Genomic DNA, 19,375 nt, shown 5'->3' on the forward strand with positions numbered 1-19,375 from the left:
AGGTTTTGCATCATACTTTGCCTATATATGTGACGATTGTTAGCTAAGGGTCGTGTAATATTATAACATCGTTTTCAAACTCAACAATCTACAAAAATGATCTTAGTTAAAAATAAAAAGTTAAAACTAAACATACAAATTACATAAAAGCAAATAGGGACCATTTATGTAATTTACTATAACGATGTAGATTAAATTTGAATATAAGTAAAAAATAACACGCCCGGTGGGACTCGAACCCACAATCGCCTGATTAGAAGTCAGACGCCTTATCCATTAGGCCACGGGCGCTTGCGTTTCTACTACTTGAAGTTAATATTTCTATACAATACCAATATATGGTTGTCGTTATATAATTGTGTGAACCTTTGTGATTATTCTGATATTGCAAAGGCCAAAATAATCAAATGTTATAAAACGGATAATTAGTTGCTTCAAAAATATTGATTTTCAAGATAATATCTATACTTTCTATAATTAAGGTTATTCAGTTAGTAAAGATAAAGATAAAGAATTATTTTTTATCAATTTGATTTTTGTATTCATAATTTTGTAAACTAATGTAGAGTATTTCAGTTATTTAATACTCTTTTCTATATGTATTTAATAAAAATAATAATACATTACAAATCTTGAAATCAAAAAGAAAAAGTAAATAGATTTTAATAAAAACCAGCACTTGTCATTTACAAGGTTCATATTGTTTTAAAATAATTCGTACTCTTTAATATGTAAACTATCCATTTTAACATGACAAGTTAATAGATAACTACTCATTTTGTTTACATTCAAATATCGATGTCGAGTCAACAAGTGACATGAAATATAGAACCTCCCTTGTCGAATTGCTTTTGAAGACATCTTTGATCTTATGAGATAAAGGACCTATGGCTAATTGCCTTTTCTTTAAAGCACTCGATCGTACATTACGAGACATCCTCCATGATAGATTTGCAAACGCTACGACAAGGCCTTTTTGTGGATTAATTGTTGTTTTAGGGGAAAATATTGGAGTTTTACAAATGACTACTACAAATTGGTTATGGGTCATTTTTTAAGATAATGAAAAAGAACTAGTTAAATTTTTGGCAGACATTATACATCAACGAATTATAGCATACCATCGATTGTTGACATTGTGTATCCAGACTTATATGAAACTACCAAGACCCTTATTACTTTGAAGGAATAAGAAATATTCTCCATAGAATGATACAATACATGAGCTTAAGAATGCAATCATGAATCATCATTTTTTTTAGAACCCGCAAAAGATTATATTACAAACAAAAAAACCACCACCAAGCAAGAAGCTAGGAGGGGCGAAAAAACCGAAGAAGAGTTACAAAGTCTGTGAGATAATTACGAAATTACAAGCAAATAAATGGATTAACACACCACTCAACCCATTTAAAACAACATTTTGACCTCCTGTTGAAGCATCCAAAAATACGTTCTAAAAATTTCATTTTTAAGTTATTAATAAAACCATAAATATCATCATCATCATCATATAAAATCATAAATCATGTATCTCAAAATATCGTATTATTTGTCAACATATCAAAATCTCATGTCAAATATCAGAGTAAATCTCTTAGACTAGAAAACTGTGGTGTTTGTCATGCGATCATCCCGAACCCTTCCCTGTGCTAGCTGAAGTACCTGAAACCAAACTGAAAATTGTAAGCACGAAACCTAGTAAGCTCCCCCAAACTACCACATACCATACACATAACATATAACATGTAACATAAACTTTAGGACACCGCCCAGCTGCATCGAGACGAACCCGACATCGGACTCCTGCCCGGCATCGGGCTCACCCGGCATCAGACCACGTCTGGCATCGGGCTCACCCCGACATCGGACTTGCCTCGGCATCGGTCTTACCCCGACACATACACATCATATCATATATCATAAACACATAACATAAGCATATAACATACATCGGGCTTACCCCGACATCGGAACGAAGCCCGGAACACATAACATATAACATATTAACTAACATGCATTGGGCTTGCCCCGACATCAGGCTTACCCCATAACACATAACACATAACAAATACACTAACATACATCGGGCTTGCCCCAGAACTCATAACACATAACCTACATGAATCACAAAGACATCAAGCATACATATACTCTTCTCGGGACCGCCCCGACATCGGACCGTAGTCCGAAACTACTAATAACTAAATGGGCCGACATTGTGGCCTTAGACCCGTTCCTACTGGAGAGAAACTCACCTCTCAAACTGGATGTTGAACTCGTGCGTGAGGAATCTCTGTTGGCTACTCCCACGACTCCCCGTCTAACTCTATATAATAATACTTAGTCAGAAAACTGAGAATTCTTCTAAGGGTAAAATGACCATTTTACCCCTGCTCTAATTTTGGACCATATCCAAGGCCCAATTCCAACTAATCTTTCTAAGTCCACTAATGGCCCACTAAAGGCCCACTAATGAACCAATTTTCTAAATTGGGCCCAACTTCTCAAATGGGCCTTCCCTAAGCCCAACCATGTCCTTAGTCCAAAATCTGACTTTTAATGGCCCACTAAGGCCCAATAGCTGATAAGTCCAATAGTTGGCCCAAACCGAGGCCCAAAAGATGAAAAGCCTAATACTGTTGAGTACGCGGGGCGTACTCCTCTGTACGCAGTACGTACCTGCTGTGTGGCTTGTACGCTGCACGTACTGGCTGGTACGCCCAACGTACTACCCTGTTAATCCATTTTTCCTATTAAGCACTTAATACTCAACTCTAGAGGCTATAACTACAGATCCAAGTCCTCTTCAACGTCTTAATCCATAAAGTCGGTTACTTGGTGGCTTGCAACCCACCAAATGAACCCAAACTTGGAAAAATAACAACATACTTCCATGGAAATGGCTAGATCTCATGCATGGTCATAAATGGACCTTAAAGATTGAAATTTTATTGCTAAAGGAATGCATTTAGCTTTGAGGGTGGCAACCCCAAGCTTAAAAACGAAGTTGCATCATAAAAATCCGACCTTTGGACCTAAAAAGGTCCAAAGCTCCATAAACCTAGATATAAGCTTCTATGAGGAAAGTTGGAAGCTTTATACCTCCTTTGAGTGCCAAAAAAATGAGATAATCCCAGATCCTTGAGCTCAAGATACTCAAGTTATTCTTCTACAACTTCTCTTCTTCCAAGCTCTTCTTCACCCAACTAAGCTTCAAAATACCAAACACACACAAAAATGGAGTAAGAGAGGGTATTTAGGGTTTCTGAGGCGAGGGGCTGGTAAGGAGGCCAGGAGTGGCTATAATGGGGGTATTTATATGTCTTAAACCCTAACAAATTAGGGTTTTGGCATCTACTCACGTACATTGCGTGTACTCTTGGTACGTTGCGCGTATGTGCATGCGTCCCCCGCATCCAATGCGCCTCTACGCCCCGCGTACACCAAGGCTACGCCCATCATACGTCTTATGGGCGGCCCAATTCTTTGGCTCACTTGCTTAAGTCCACTCCAATAGTCATTTTTATCCATATTTAGCTCAACAATAATTTAAGAAATATTTAATAATTAATACCTCAAATGACGGTCGTTACACCTGTGTTTCACCGATGTGTATACTATGGATTTGATGTTGTCAGCCACTTTTGGTTGGTGAAATCTGAGATTTTTAAAAACCCAGTCACACTTTGCTTTCCACATCATCCAAAGTGTTCTATAGTATATGTTTAGCAAAATCTTTCTCCTGTTCTGATTATTTCCCCACGAGTCTATAAATGAGAGCAACTCACCAACATTATGGACTACCGGAACTAATATTTCACACCATCTAAAGATCCAATACCAAACTGTTTTGACAAAGGAGCACCTCCATAGAACGTGTGTGATATCCTCTTCTTCCATCCTACAATGGCCACATATTGGTGTCTTAACTGTTACCCCTCGTTTAATCAGCGTGTCAGCTGTTGGAAGACGTCCCAAATTTGCCCTCCAAACAAAGCATAACACTTTGATTGGTACATCATGGGTCCATCTAATTATATTTTCACTTGGGTCTATGTGTTCAATTGAGTCAATATATATTGTACCTGAGAGTCCTTACTTGATATCCACCCTCATCCGTGTTAAAGCATCGCCACTCGTCTAATCCCTTGGTTGGATGAAAGATCCCTATCCTGGAAATTAGTATGTTCACATGGTTCAACTATGCAACAATAATAGCATTGGTCTTCCATTCCCAGTTAAAGCCATCAATCATAATTCTATCCTTAATTAAACTGTGTCTACGTTTTTCAAGACGATATAAATCGGGGAATGTGTTTTTGAGTGTTCCGTTCCCACACCAATTTTCAATCCAGAATTTAGTAGTGTCCCCTGATCTAATTACTTTTATCATACGTAGTTAAATCCCCGCTTTTGGTCAATGCCCAAGTACTCCGCATATACAAGGTGAGTACGCCCAGCGTACTCAATTGAGTTGACTCGGGTGACTTTTTGACTTTGACCATGGTTTGACCAAATTTGACCTAAGGGTATTTTGGGTATTTTGATTATAAGTTAAGATTGGTCATGTTCCAATGAAGAAGTAACCGATTGAGCTGATATTCAGAGTTGTGTCCTGTTCAACGATCTTTTTAGACTGAGAGATGAGTTTTCCTCATTGTACTTGTGGGTCGAAGGCACCAAGGTGTAACGTCCCAAAAATCAGGGGTAAAAATTTCATTTTTAATGTAATTAAAGCATTGATACCATTTAATTCAAACATTCAAATCATAGTCAATCAAATTGTTTATCAGAGTTTATCCCAAAATCATTCATTACGGAAATCATAGGTGTGTGCACTGCGATCAATCCGAGCTCTCCTTTTCCAAAACGATGATACCTGAAACCATAAACAAAACTTGTAAGCACGAAGCTTAGTGAGTTTCCCAGAGCATATCATTCACACAAACCACATATCACATATCCTGTCAGCTATAAAAGCTACTCACGTATCACATAAGCCATGAATCCATAAAACCTGTAATAGTGCCATGGGCTACCCCACATGGTCTTTACCTAGGACTGCCATGGGCTCCCCCACACAGTCTTACATCCAATGCCATGGGCTACCCCACATGGTCTTCACCTAGGACTGCCATTGGCTACCCCACATGGTCTTACATCCAATGCCACGGGCTCCCCCCGGGGTCTTCCCTGCAAATACCATATATAACCAAATAGCATATCATGCATCGCATAAATATCTACACATAACACATACATAAACCTGTAAGGATGCCGTGGGCTACCCCCAGGGTCTTATACCATTGTGCCATGGGCTACCCCACATGGTCCTCCATGCAAGTATCACAAAGACATCTAGCATATCACATATCGCATAATTAATAGCATACCACCTAGCATGAAGCTAACTATCATATCATACAACATAAGATGGGCCGGCCTTGGTGCCTTAGACCCATTGGTATGGTGAGAAGACTCACCTGGAACTGCTGAAGCCCCACAGATAAAACTCCCCTTGCTGGTTGACAGATTCCCGAACTGTCAACATCAAACAACACCCAATTAATAATTGGTTTTAAGCCCAAGGTCTAACTCACACTCCAAAGGCCCAAAAGTCAAGTAATAGGCCATAGCCTAACATATGGCCCAGTTTTCCAAATTGGGCCCAAACCTCTACATGGACTTATTTTAAGGCCAAACCAATTATTCTAGGCCAAACAATTGGCATTCTGATGGCCCAATGGCTAATAATCCTCAAGGCCCAATCATGGCCCACTTATGGCCCAACTTTTCAAATTGCGCCCAAGCCTCTATAATGGGTCCTATCCTAAGGCCTAATGATTTCTTTAGTCCATAACATGTTCCCAATTGGCCCAATAAGAACCCAAATCCAATTTAGGGTTTCTCACATAAAATATCGATTAGGGTTAAGTGTTCCTACTTAACCCATTAAGGACTTAATCCATTAAGTCCATTATTGCCTTAAGTTCATTTACCAATGATTATTATTTAATATCTCCAGTTATTAAATAATTCCCGTGTGTCCCGATTAATTCCCTAAAATTAGGGTTTTGATGGCATTAGGGTTTTCCAAACCCTGATTAGGGTTTCCAACCCAAATGCTAGCCCATTAATTCATTTGTTGGGCTTTTAGATCAATTAGGGCTTTATTGGGCCTATTAAGCCCACTTGGATACTATTAAGCCCATTAGGTTTTCGAGCATCCCAACGAAATCAATACCATAATGCAAAGCACACCGCCACCCGACACGGCGGCCGGTGGCGGTAGGAGGCGGCAGCCACCACCCTATGGTGGTGGTTTTGACTTTCTTTCCATTATCCCATTTGTTACAATTACAATACCATCCAAAAACACACACACACATGCTAATACCATACACACCTCTAAAATACACAAAAACACACGCAACCACCTTAAGGTGGCCGGCGGCGGCAGATGGTGGCAGCCACCACTCTACAGTGGTGGCTGTGGTGGTTTCTTCGGATCTCCGGCGGCCTCATCCCATCACAGTACACAGACACACACATCATGCCTGGAAAATAAATCCAACACCCACTGAGGTGGGTGGCGAAGGCAACAACAGAAGAAAGCTAGCAGCGGCGGCGACCATGGCGGCGGATGGCGTTGAACGAAACAACCAGCAACAGTAGTCTAAACGGCGGCAACGACACCCGTCAGGTGGTCATCCGACGGCGACAAGAGGTACCCGACTTGATGGCCCTTAGGTTCCAACATAGATGGCAGCGATGTAACAGTGGAAGATCTAACCATTTACGAACCACACGTCGGTGTTCGGGTTCTCGGCTTCTCCGACGGCGGCTCACAGATTCAGTCTCACCGTGAGACTCATCATCATTGATGAATGAAGAAGGAGAAGAGGAGGCAGCGGCAGCAAGCTTCATCGACGGATGCTCAACAATGGTGGTCGTCGGTCTTGATGATCGGCGGCTGAGGAGGCTCCAATGGTGGCGAGCGGCTACCGGAAATGAAGAGGAAGGTATAAGGGGGTGACGGATGTAACGGGTTTGCTAGTGTTAGGGTTTGATGACCGGCTGTGTGAACGACTATATACCCCCTCCCTTCAAACTTCCTTCCATAATGGCAGGAATGGTCCCTCTCACTATTATTCTTTCCAAGTAAAGTCCATAATTTACCATTCCTACCCTTACTTCAGAAATTCCTTTCAATTCCCATCCAAAATTTACCCAACGACCCCTTAGCCCCCAAAATCTCTTCAATGAAGTCCCAGAAGTTACCATTTAGTGCCTGCCTTCATAAATTCTTACAAATAAATCTGAAACTTACCTTTTAACCCCGTACTTCTATAATTGTGAATTTTTAACTCCTTGAAACCAACACCTTGCTCAATTATTACTGATTTTAGGGCTTCTATACATTTATTTATTTATTCAATAAACGGGGTGTTACAACTCTCTCCCACTTAAATTAGATTTCGTCCTCGAAATCATTATGTACCATTCCTTACTAGCCCAACCACTCTAGTGACGCGGTCATCATCCTGGGCACACCCTATCGCTCTTAGGGTAGCCATGACCAATCTTCGCAAAGCCCTAAAATCCACAGGTGAACGAATTCCTCACAACAAGATCACCTGTACTCTGTCCAAAATCTGCCGTCTTGAGATGGTCGGAATCCCTGGCAAACCACTCATACTGAATCATTATCGTTGAACCCAATCCGTTTATCCCTCAATAGGCTACTCAACTTCTGACAGCTCAAGGTTCCTACTATAAAATAGGGTCACATACCCAATTATCCTTGCAGACCACTAATAATTGGCCAAGGCTAAGATACTCCCGCTGTGAGTGACTTGTCACTACCCAAAATATCTAGCTATTACGTCCATACTCGCAACCTGAAACACAAATGCTAACTCTACCCAATGCTGAAACTACTTGAACACTGAACTGCCTGAAGCAGTATGCTGCTACATAGAAGCTTCCCAAAATCCACTGAGACCTCTCTGGTCTCAAGTCATCTGTCACTCGTCTGAGATACCGGTTCCAGCCCGGTCGTTAAGCAAAAGGACTCCCACATAGTCGTCTCACACGACTCTTGAATGAAATTCCTTCTCTAGAACTAGTTGCCACTAGTTATCATGCCAGTGTGGCTCTTACTACCTCCCTATCCAACCGGTCGGGTCCCTACGTCGAATCCTGACATCACCAACAGCTGGCTAAAAGTGATTGCTACCTAACCGATGGTAGCCTTAGATCACAAGCAATCTTATACGGTCTATTGCTTCCCTGATCCCGTAACTGTAGTACTGGCTCAACCTGATCTAATCCCTCTGGGACATTCCGAAATCAAGACCATGGGTTTCCATATCCTCACTGCTACACCCGAACTGGTGGGTACTATTGTTCCTTCCGCGTTCTAGCAACGCGATCATGCCATCAACCAACCTAGTGGATGCTACGGCTACACCCGCAGACTTACAACATTCTATCACTATCTGGCTGCTAGTGAATGCTACGGCTCCCCTGTAGTCTTACAACACTTTCGCAGTGAATGCTATGGCTCTCTCGTAGTCTTACAACACTTCCACAGTGAATGCCACGGCTCCCCCGTAGTCTTACAACACTTCATACTACATGATTGTTGCCCATGACCCTACTGCTCACATATCAATCCGAACGCATCTCACTGTTGAGCACCCACGTAGTCTATCCTCCCAAACTGAACTCAACTACCGACTGGAAGACTACCTGGTTCCCTTCCTCGAAGCCTGCAATATGTCATCAAAAGGACGCAATCCAAATGCCGGGGAGTTTCCCGAACTCCCATCCCACGATATCCGATACTCAGTTGGCCCCTAAGGCCGCCTTTCCTCCCCAAAAAGGGAAAATATGAGACACATTCACGTCTCACTCTCGCTTTTATCCTGGATATCTGAATGATTCTCCCCCACTTAGATTCAACTAAGTCCACTTGGCACATGAAAATTGAAGGATTCCCACATCCTCTCTCTCGTTCCAATGGTCAATTTGCTGATGGGCGGTGCCTAACAAAGCTAGAATACCAAGAATAACCCTTCCCCAAACAACACAACTTCCGAAAACTCGCTAGCATCTCTGAATCCCAACCATATCAACGGATTTAGATGCTTTAAATACTGTTATACTCGGTTCTTGCTGACCAAAGGTCAGATGGTCTAACTAAAACTTCAGCAACAATTCTCTCTTCCTTGACAACCTCGGAAGCCTTTCCAAACATGATATCTAAGGTTACCGGAACCTAGTCATAATCCCCTCATATAAGCCCTTGAACCAATCCAGGCCATACCCAAAATAACACGCGCGTATTGAAAATTTCGAGATAACTGGAGTCGGTGCCCTCACTGCTCCTCCCTGATCGTCAAGTGGTTGACTTCCTTGTCCCCCATCTGCCTTCAACGACAATATGACGGACATGCCCCCTATGGGCATTCCTTGCTGACGTGGCCAAACCTGCTACACCTGTAGCTACCCAGATCACCGGATAGCCTCCGACGATGACTCGGAGCGATCCCGGTATGTGCGGAATCCACTCCGCAAGATAAGTCCATCTGAAAGCTCCTTAAAGATTCCTCAGCGCGCTGGCTGGCACCTGATACTCTTGCTAACTCGAACAATAGCAGACATCCGACCCGAGGTCTAACTATCACACCCCCAAGAATACAATTTACCGATACCTCCGGAAATGACCGAAGATAGAATGCCAGCAAACACCTGGAGGAATCCTGACCATCTCCTCCTGAGTTACCTCGACCATCTGGAAAACATGATGCAACACTTCATCCCGATCCCAATGGCAATCTAATCCTTTGTAACGAAGCTTCATCGCGTAGTTTTCGCAAGTGTTGCACCGAATCCGGCCCTGTTGGCCTCTCAAAAGCTGATCCAAACTCCTAGATCCCCCTCCCGAGATCCTCCACTATCGGCACCCGGGCTGGTCCCTTTTTCCAAAGGTGACCCTAATCAATCCCTGCTCTCGAGCTCTAGAAATCATAACACTCAGGGTCTCGCACCCTGACATACCCACCTGCTCAATCGTCCACGACCGATCTACAATAGATGGAGCAACCTATGCTCTCAACCGGTTACAAACCATTCTCTAGACAAAGTCTTTAACTCTGAAAGTGCAATAGGTCGCACCAATCAATCTTGCTGCCTGATGCAAGAGATCCAATGCGAACTCCAAATCCTGACAGTCCTTCTGCTAACTGGCTCTCTACCAGAGCCAGGACCAAACCCTGGTCCTTCACCTTGCGTGCTCATCCGTATTCTACCCTGCAGCTATCCCCATAGTCCACTCGTAACCACGAATTCCTTTCCCAAGTTTCTTGGATTCTTCGAGACTTTCCCCGATTCGAGTATGGATCCTGTGCTTTTAGTAGTACGGGCCCAATACTACCTTCCACACCTATCCATACTTTCTTCCGGAAACATCCCAAATCCTCTAAGTCACCTACTTCCCTAATGTACTAAATGTCTGCTAAACAGTAGCACAATGGCCATCAATGCATCTCCTAGGTCTCCCCCTAGGCTCCCAACCACATTGAATCGCCCCACTAACTCACTGGAGCATATCCTAGGCTTTCCTAGGTTCCCGACCTCGCCCTGCCATCAGCTGCTGAGGAACTCCGCATGATGCCAGTCATCTACCTCCTAGATGTCGTCACATCCACTTAGTAGCTGACTCCCATCACTAAAGAGTTCCACAAAACACAAAGCAAGCAGCATTCGTGCAGACGCATTCCTAATACTAATCTCATCCTAGGATCATCCTAGGGTAATCTCCGACCCACAAACGATCATAGAATATTCGGCCCACGTACCACAACCCAAGTTGTCCACATCCACCCTCGCTGACGGCTGCCTTATGCATGCAAATTGTACACAGAACAGGAAACGAGCCGCACCAATTATTCTATGGCCATGAGATCCTAACCGTATACAATTTTAAAACATACACGTAGCAGTTAGCAATATCAACAATCATTCTCATTCTAGCATGGCATCCAGCATCCCAAGGCTACAAACATCACATATCAGGCAAATCTATCGTTGTCTACTCAGCAGTAGCATGCAAGTCTAAGGGCTCATATAGCATACAAAGGCATCCCTCCTAGCCCTAACTAGCATGCGATATTCAGATTCATAACCAAATCATAACAGATAACAGATGTGGGTATTCTGGGGAAACTTACTTGAGCTCGGCCGATTGCATGCACCACACCCCTTTCTTTTCTTAGAAAACTTTTCCTTGAAAACATTTTCCTTAAAAAAACCTTCCAGATCCTCAGTATAAGTTCAGACACACCTGAAAGTATGTCCGAACCCTCAAACCAAGGCTCTGATACAAACTTGTAACGTCCCAAAAATCAGGGGTAAAAATTTCCTTTTTAATATAAGTAAAGCATTGATACCATTTAATTCAAACATTCAAATCATAGTCAATCAAATTGTTTATCAGAGTTTATCCCAAAATCATTCATTGCGGAAATCACAGGTGTGTGCACTGCGATCAATCCGAGCTCTCCTTTTCCAAAACGATGATACCTGAAACCATAAACAAAACCTGTAAGCACGAAGCTTAGTGAGTTTCCCAGAGCATATCATTCACACAAACCACATATCACATATCCTGTCAGCTATAAAAGCTACTCACGTATCACATAAGCCATGAATCCATAAAACCTGTAATAGTGCCATGGGCTACCCCACATGGTCTTTACCTAGGACTGCCATGGGCTCCCCCACACAGTCTTACATCCAATGCCATGGGCTACCCCACATGGTCTTCACCTAGGAATGCAATGGGCTACCCCACATGGTCTTACATCCAATGCCACGGGCTCCCCCCGGGGTCTTCCCTGCAAATACCATATATAACCAAATAGCATATCATGCATCGCATAAAGATCTACACATATCACGTACATAAACCTGTAAGGATGTCGTGGGCTACCCCTAGGGTCTTATACCATTGTGCCATGGGCTACCCTACATGGTCCGCCATGCAAGTATCACAGAGACATCTAGCATATCACATATCACATAATTAATAGCATACCACCTAGCATGAAGCTAACTATCATATCATACAACATAAGATGGGTCGGCCTTGGTGCCTTAGACCCATTGGTATGGTGAGAAGACTCACCTGGCACTGCTGAAGCCCCACATATAAAACTCCCCTTGCTAGTTGACAGATTCCCGAACTGTCAACATCAAGCAACACCTAATTAATAATTGGTTTTAAGCCCAAGGTCCAACTCACACTCCAAAGGCCCAAAAGTCATGTAATGGGCCAGAGCCTAACATATGGCCCAATTTTCCAAATTGGGCCCAAACCTCTACATGGACTTATTTTAAGGCCAAACCAATTATTCTAGGCCAAACAATTAGCATTCTGATGGCCCAATGGCTAATAATCCTCAAGGCCCAATCATGGCCCACTTATGGCCCAACTTTTCAAATTGCGCCCAAGCCTCTATAATGGGTCCTATCCTAAGGCCTAATGATTTCTTTAGTCCATAACATGTTCCCAATTGGCCCAATAAGAACCCAAATCCAATTTAGGGTTTCTCACATAAAATATCGATTAGGGTTAAGTGTTCCTACTTAACCCATTAAGGACTTAATCCATTAAGTCCATTATTGCCTTAAGTTCATTTACCAATGATTATTATTTAATATCTCCAGTTATTAAATAATTCCCGTGTGTCTCGATTAATTCCCTAAAATAAGGGTTTTGATGGCATTAGGGTTTTCCAAACCCTGATTAGGGTTTCCAACCCAAATGCTAGCCCATTAATTCATTTGTTGGGCTTTTAGATCAATTAGGGGTTTATTGGGCCTATTAAGCCCACTTGAATACTATTAAGCCCATTAGGGTTTTATTGGGTCCATTAGAGTCCATTAACCTTCATTGGGCCCATTTGATATTACAAGGCCCATTAGGGTTTCGAGCATCCCAACGAAATCAATACCACAATGCAAAGCACACCGCCACCCGACACGGCGGTCGGTGGTGGCAGCTACCACTCTATGGTGGTGGTTTTGACTTTCTTTCCATTATCCCATTTGTTACAATTACAATACCATCCAAAAACACACACACACATGCTAATAACACACACACCTCTAAAATACACAAAAACACACGTAGCCACCTTAAGGTGGCCGGCGGCGACAAATGGTGGCAGCCACCACTCTACAGTGGTGGTTGTGGTGGTTTCTTCGGATCTCCGGCGGCCTCATCCCATCACAGTACACGGGCACACACATCATGCCCGGAAAATAAATCCAACACCTACTGAGGTGGGTGGCGAAGGCAACAACACAAGAAAGCTAGCAGCGGCGGCGACCATGGCGGCGGATGCGTTGAACGAAACAACGAGCAGCAGTAGCGTAACCGGCGGCAACGACACCCGTCAGGTGGTCATCCGACGGCGACAAGAGGTAACCGACTCGATGGCCCTTAGGTTCCAACATAGATGGCGGTGATGTAACAGTGGAAGATCTAACCATTTACGAACCACACGTCGGTCTTCGGGTTCTCGGCTTCTCCGACGGCGGCTCATAGATTCAGTCTCACCGTGAGACTCTTCATCGTTGATGAATGAAGAAGGAGAAGAGGAGGCAGCGGCAGCAAGCATCATCGACGGATGCTCAGCAATGGTGGTCGTCGGTCTTGATGATCGGTGGCCGAGGAGGCTCCAATGGTGGCGAGTTGCTACCGGAAATGAAGAGGGAGGTATAAGTGGGTGACAACTGTAAACGGGTTTGCTAGGGTTAGGGTTTGATGACCGGTTGTGTGAACGACTATATACCCCCTCCCTTCAAACTTCCTTCCATAATGGCAGGAATGGTCTCTCTCACTATTATTCTTTCCAAGTAAAGTCCATAATTTACCATTCCTACCCTAACTTCAGAAATTCCTTTCAACTCCCATCCAAAATTTACCCAACGGCCCCTTAGCCCCCAAAATCTCTTCAATGAAGTCCCAGAAGTTACCATTTAGTCCCTGCCTTCATAAATTCTTACAAATAAATCTGAAACTTACCTTTTAACCCCGAACTTCTATAATTGTGAATTTTTTACTCCTTGAAACCAACACCTTGCTCAATTATTACTGATTTTAGGGCTTCTATACATTTATTTATTTATTAAATAAACGGGGTGTTACACAAGGCCGGCCCACTGGATTTGATATCTTGGTATATTGATTGATGCTATGCTTAGTATGCGGTAGATATGTATGATTACCTGATGATTACTGATACACGCTAGATTAGTAAATCTGTATGATTACCTGTATTGTTGGATATGTGTAAGATTGGTAGATCTGTAGGAGTACCTATATTTTTTTGGCAATTTGTTGTTATGATATATGTTGATGTGTTATAGTCGGTTAGGGTGAGGCGTTCATGCTTGGTGTTGAAGGCCAAGATACCCAGGGTGGTCCGGATAAACTAAAAGCCTGTGAGGCGGTCCAGTCAAGTCGAAGGCCCGAAGAGCGGTCTAGATAGGTTGTAGGCCCGACGCGGTGGTCCATTCATGATGAAGGCTATGAGAGCAATCCATATAGTTTGTAGGCCCGATGCGGTGGTCCAGTCAGGCTGAAGGCTCATGTATGCATGCTGTTATTTGTATGTTTGTGTGTGGTACTTTGTAAGAACTCGCTAAGATTTGGCTTACGGTTTAAGTTTAGGTTTCAGGTACTTCGGATGATCGGGACAAGGCGAAGGCGTGATCATACACATCCTTTGATGATATGCTTTTGGAGTTTTTATGACATACTGATCTTGGGAATATTTGAATTTGACACTTGATTTGATATAGTTTTGGTTGAAAACAATGGTTTCTTTTAAGTTAAAAATGCAAAATTTTATCGTAATTTTTAGGATGTTACACTCCACCAATAACTTGCAAAGAAATGATATGCGTTTTCATGGATGAACATACAATTTCACATTTTCATAAGTAACTAGAGTAAATTTTTTATAGAAGGTTATAGTACTTTGTACATTATACTTTTAATGTGATTAGTGAACTATCAAACCCGTTTGACTAACAAACCTCCACCACACAAAGAAGCGGTGAGTGAGAAGGACACTCATTTAACAGTCATTCTATAGACCATTTCCTTATACCTCTCTTATATTGTGGCTTCATGAATGAGGCCTTTATATGGTGTATTTTAAAACTTTTTTTTAATTACAAGGTTCAAATCATATTAATTCAATTAACCTTTAATTAATTAATATTTGAACTACATAAGATTTAAGAATTATACTTAATTAAACCTTTAATTAATTCATATAAATCTTATTAAAGGATGATTATATTTTCTAATTATCTTATAATTGGATAATTGGCTTAAAAACTTCCATTTATTAAATTTGTATTTCTTAATATCTAGTTATAATATTTAGATTTTAAACATTTAAAATAATATTAATTAACTAATAATTATCCTATCTTTTGAATAAGGCAAGAAAATACCTAGTTTTGATCTCAGGCAGTTCCCACGACGTAGCAGAGGACTGCCCACGTCGTGGCATGAGCAGATTATCGACTTTATTTAGTTTTCTGGTTTCATCTTTACACACTACTAATAGTGTTGTACTTGTAGAATTTCACTTGACATTTAAGGGTAAATGCAACCTAAAAGAAGATATATGGCTTTACACTATTAATAGCAACATACTTTATTATACAAAACTAAACCTACATAAATCGGAAATTATAGATAAAGAGATCATACTTTTGTGCTTAAATCGAATTAAGCAATCAAACACTTGAAGATCTCTTTGGAAAACCTAGCTCTAATTGTGTGGTAGCCTCTAATACATCACACCCAAAACCGTAGAAAACTTTAGGAACAAATATAGGAGAGATGGGAGAGGAGAAAATCGGATTTCTCTATGGGAGGAGGTAGTGACCGAAAATCCAAGGGGTTACGGCCCTTTATATAGCTGCCAGATAATCCCAAAAACCCGAGATTTTAATTCAAAAGAATAGTAATTTAATCTAATAATTATCTAGTTTCTTTGTCTGATTTGAAGTCTTCCAGAAACCCTAGGGCTCCTACCCCCCCACCCTCATTGGGAGGTTCTAGATCCTCTCTTTTGTTCAACTATTGAACAATTACATCTTAGTACTTGTACCTCTAATTAATTCTAATTAATCCAAAATTATTTCCAAATTAATTTTGATTAATTCATAATTAATAATTAATATTTCCATTTAATATATTAATCACATAATATATATATATATATATATATATATATATATATATATATATATATATATATATATATATATATATATATATATATGTATAGATTATCAATCCAAGCCATTTCTTGGTTATTAGGGTAACCCAAAAATGACTTTACTTTTATTCTGCACTATTATACCAATTTAATTAAAAGCTTAGACTCCTTAATGCAACACAAAACATATCAAGAGTAAATTTTGAATTATATAAAATCTGATTTTGTGTAATCAAATCTTATAAGATCGAAATTACAAATTTCGAAAACCATAAATAAACTATCCTAGAAAAATTTCTCAGATTTTCATCTGCTATATAAAGATTGGAACCCTGCTTCAATATATTATCATTGGTGAGTTGTAGCCTAAAAATATAAAAATTGGGTTCCTCTAAAAGTAATGGAAGGTTAAACAGGATTGAGAGAGGAGAAGGAGCGACGAAAAGAATCCGATGGAGGTCCGTCGGATTTGCACGCGGAAAACGCAATAACTGCTACTGTTGGGGTTGCTACGACATGGGAAATATCTAGAATGCTTTCTAGCAACACAAAAATAGACACTGAAGAAAAAGATGAGGTGAGGCTACACCAATGAGGGGTCTAATAGAAATGGGCACGTTGAACGGAGCATGTATGTTGGGTCTGGTTCGATACCCGTTCAATATGCATCTCTAGAGGCTAATTTAACCACAAATAGTATTTGGTTCCCTTATCCTCAAGGTGGATTCAAAATGAAAGGTTTTCTCTAGTAAGATATTAGAAGACTTAAAATCTCCGTGAATCACAAAAGGTTGTGGCTCCTCATGCAGATACACATGCCTCTTGTAGAATCAAGAGAATCTTCATTCTCGTGTCTTAATCCAAAAGCCAGTTGAAACCTATTGGGCTTGTAAATATAAAATCATACCCTCACCTCTCATTAATTTTATAAGTAAATGGTATGAGGAAAATATCCTCTTCTTGGATGAGCTTCCCTAGCTCGTGGCTTAGTTGTTGTCAACTAGAAAAAAAGGTTAATAAGGTAAAATATAAACATGAAAATCATATAAGTGGAGAATCATTTCATACTAGCTTCTTTTGGAAATGATCCTGAACTACTTCAATGTGAAACACACAAACAAAGCATGAGAACACAAATAACAACAATCAAACAAATTTGAACAACAATGCTCCCCTCATTCCAAATTTCTCAAAGAACATATTTATGTCTTTTCAACTGCTATTTGAATTCTTAAATACCAACCATTAATATTGGACCCTTATCCTCTATTATCCATCTTCTCGATCTGGTTGCTTATACATGCTTCATTACAACATTTATGGATGGAAGGATTTCATCTCAGATTACACAAATAAGAACGTCAAGCATCCAACCAAATCTAATAGTAGATATAAGATCAGGTCCTCTCAATTCAAATCAGGGAAACAGAAACAGATTGACCAAATCAGGTGTATCTAAGTGTGAGATATCAAGTGTATCTAATTGTAACATAGAGAGAGAAAGGCGGCTTACAAGAAACGATTGCAGGGTGGGCATATTCATTATTATGGAGTCGTTGCTGAATCAATCATAGCAAGAGTCTTGGTGTAACATCCAAAATTTCTTATAATTCTTATAAGTTATTTTATAAGTTTTAGTGGCCACAACATGGGAGAGGAGACCCCACGACGTGCTATGGCCAAAATGATCATAGATCATTCTTTTTCCACAGGACGTGATAAGAATTAGGCCACGAAGTGGCGACCATCTGAAGACTAAAACCCTTTTTTTTTTGGTTTTATACCTTATTTAAAGGAAAGTGAGGGCTAGGGTTTGTTTATCCTCAGCCTCCATTATTCTCAAACCTCATAAATGCTAACCCTAATCCCTTTTGGTGGTTCTTGACTCATTTTGGTGCTTTTGGTAGCTTAAAGAAGAATAAGAAAAAGGTGTTCTAGTGTATGGATCCAACAAGGAAACCTCATCATCATCCTTTGTTCATATTCTGGACCTTTGTAAGTGTTCAAGATCCAAGCTTTAAGTTTCTTGCATCTTGAACTAGGTTTCTTGTCCATTTCCTTCATGATTGTGGAAGTTTGAAGGAATGGATTCCATTAAGTTGGAAAATTTATGGATCCTTGATCGAGTTCGTTGTCTCAATCAAAAATAAACCAACTAACCTAAGTAGACAGGTTAAGTCGGGTCGAATCCACAAGGAGTTCGTGGTTAAACTTTGTGTCAAAGTAATCAATAAAAAGAAAAGTATTACTAGCAATTGTCACGAAAAAGATTAAAGCAATGACCGAACAAAATCTTGAAAATTTATTAATTAAAAATGAAAATCTCAATGAGAAAATTAGAGTACTCCCGGTTTAGTTATGGACAATTTAGATTCACACACTTTCTTCCCTAGAATCCTAATTCAATTACTTGGATGCAATTGGGGTTTATTATCCTGTAACACATAGTTTTGGGCACACAATATGTTCATTCAACTATCTGTCTTACTCCCTATGTCTAAATGGATTAGGAACAATTAGTTAACTAACAATAATGTGTCTTCCAACTACCTATTACCATATTAAGATTCAATATCATAAGTTGGAATAATATATGTTGATTCAATCACTTGCCTTTATTCCTAAACTAATTGAACTTGGAACAAATGATGAATTTACCATAGACTATCTTAATTATGACATCAAACAATTCATACAACCCAATTTCATTTATCATTACCAAAGATCATCACATGAAGCATAAAATAACAATTGAAATTAACTAGAATCAAGTAATAATCAAGTGTGTTCATCAAAAAGTCATAAACATCCCCTAAAGTAACCCTAATGATTTAGCCTTCCATTGAGTTCATAAAAACACTAACTTGGATGAAATAAATGAAATACAAAATAGAACTCATAATCATAATTATAATCATCAAAAAAAATGTAGCCTAATGATTATCAAAGTACAAAACAAATAAACCTTGGGAGGAAGTAATCGTTTCTGAAAATTACTAGAATTGATAAGAATCACCGGTTGAATGATCTTCAAATGTTGCTTGATGATGAACTTG

At 40.4% G+C, this 19,375-nt stretch overlaps 1 non-coding gene across 1 annotated transcript; it reads right to left on the reverse strand.

The window, feature by feature from the left end:
- Positions 1-218: 218 nt before the first annotated feature.
- TRNAR-UCU (transfer RNA arginine (anticodon UCU)) lies at positions 219-291 on the reverse strand. The gene has a single exon. It is a non-coding gene; the product is annotated as a tRNA-Arg (tRNA).
- Between the last annotated feature and the right edge of the window lie 19,084 nt (positions 292-19,375).

Source organism: Lactuca sativa, chromosome 5 (assembly GCF_002870075.4).
Source record: "Lactuca sativa cultivar Salinas chromosome 5, Lsat_Salinas_v11, whole genome shotgun sequence".
Taxonomy (NCBI): domain Eukaryota; kingdom Viridiplantae; phylum Streptophyta; class Magnoliopsida; order Asterales; family Asteraceae; genus Lactuca; species Lactuca sativa.